General features: G+C 48.8%; 1 non-coding gene across 1 annotated transcript; it reads right to left on the bottom strand.

Moving 5' to 3' along the window:
• Positions 1-255: 255 nt before the first annotated feature.
• Positions 256-546, bottom strand: LOC149986185 (signal recognition particle RNA). Its single transcript, XR_016501355.1, has one exon.
• Positions 547-1758: the final 1212 nt, after the last annotated feature.

Genomic DNA, 1758 nt, shown 5'->3' with positions numbered 1-1758 from the left:
TTATGAAACAACAAATTGGCAAAAGATATTAAAGATGTTTTGAATTGGTGTGGATGGAAATGGAGCTTTATGGATGTTGAGTTTCTTTCAAACTATGAGCTTAAGAAGTAGTTGTATCAAGTATAGAAGAGTTGAATGACATGACTCATGTTGTTATAGGATAGAAACTTTCCATTCATGAGATTGTGAAAACGAGTGACCTACAATAAAAGTAGAAAGGGAACAGAGATGGGATGAAGACGGGAGGACAAAAGGGAAGGTGGTATGTGGATGCATGCCGGGCAGGGTGATCTGCGCAGAACATTCAGGCCCGTTGTCCCTCCACTGCACGGAGCGGGGAGTGAACGCTGCTCGGTTGCCCGCCTGACGCGGTGCCCCCCTCATCATCGCCCGCGAAACCCCACCCTCCGACGAGGTCCCACTGGCGACTCCGTGCTTGGAGTGGGCAGGCCCTCCACACCCCTCCGCAGGCCCGTACCCGGCGCCCCACATCCTCACCCTCCTTCCCCCGCAGTCGGGTTACAAGCGGACGCTACCCCGCCCAGACATCTGCATGACTTCCTCCCTCTCTCTACATACCTTTCACCACTGCATGCTCCAAAACGTATGGCGCTATCTTCCCTCCTCCACCAACCCCGCTTCCTATCCCCACGGGTCCCCGCGGACACTGCCCCCTCGCCCACTATCCCACGCCGCTCTACCCTCTCTTCCCCACGCCCCTGGGACCGTAACCCCGCCGCACCACCGAGCGGAATCTCATCTCCTTCGGGACTGCGGCGACATCACAGCCCCAGCACCCTGCACCACACCCGCGTCTTCTCTCCCAGCAAACTCGACAGCTGCCGCACCCGCCTCACACCCGAAGAAACGTGAAGCCGCCACGAAATTGTTTTTCTCGTTGCATTTGAGTCACTGAAAAATGTCACATTGGTTTATCTGTCGTGCAGGATGGGGTGTTTGGGTGTTTTATATTGTAATGCTATACAATCACTTGTGTTCCATTTGGTATTGGATGCATGCTTTACATGAGGCACTGAAGTAAACATGAAGGATGAATAAATCTATACGGGGATCAGAATATGAATGCCCGTCGAAAACTGGATTTTTCTTTCTTGAGTGGACAGGACGGATCAAGCAAGCAGTGTAGACTTCTTCAATCGGCAGGTATACAGAAAAATAAAGAAAAAACGGAGGCAGCAATTGGAAGCACCGACAGTTGCTGTCTAAAGTCCGTCTGGAAAACTTGTGAGAGGCGTCCATGAAAAGGGGTCCCGGAAGCAACGTTCTCTGTGCTATCAGAGCCAGGTTCCGGTCCTCCGACCTGTGGGTTATGGGCCCCACCACGCTTCCGCTGCGCCACTCTGATTTTGACACCTCGGGATAGTTATCGTCATTCATAGAGCATTTTATTCTACTACTGATCGACATGGGCTTCGTGTGTTTATGTGTATTTCTTTGGTGTTGTTAATTTTGCTGCCTGTCCCTTCACACATTATGATGGATTGCTGGTTTCAATTGGTATCTCTCTTGCACCCACACATAAAACAAACATATAAATAACTTCTAATGCATATGCAAACACACACCCTCTTCAGTTGATTTTTTTCCATTGGCTCGTTACGTGTAATACTGTTGGAATTGTAACACATCTGGATTTTCTTTGTGCAACCAAATTACTCTTGGCTAGTATGTAATCAATATTGTCTCCACTTAAGTTGAATTTAGTTTTGCTATTGCAATTTCTTTTTACCAAAAAGA

The sequence above is a fragment of the Physcomitrium patens genome, chromosome 26 (assembly GCF_059467195.1).
Source record: "Physcomitrium patens ecotype Gransden chromosome 26, ASM5946719v1, whole genome shotgun sequence".
Classification (NCBI taxonomy): domain Eukaryota; kingdom Viridiplantae; phylum Streptophyta; class Bryopsida; order Funariales; family Funariaceae; genus Physcomitrium; species Physcomitrium patens.
The sequence above is the reverse complement of the archived record's forward strand: the minus strand, read 5'-3'. Positions and strand labels throughout refer to the sequence as shown.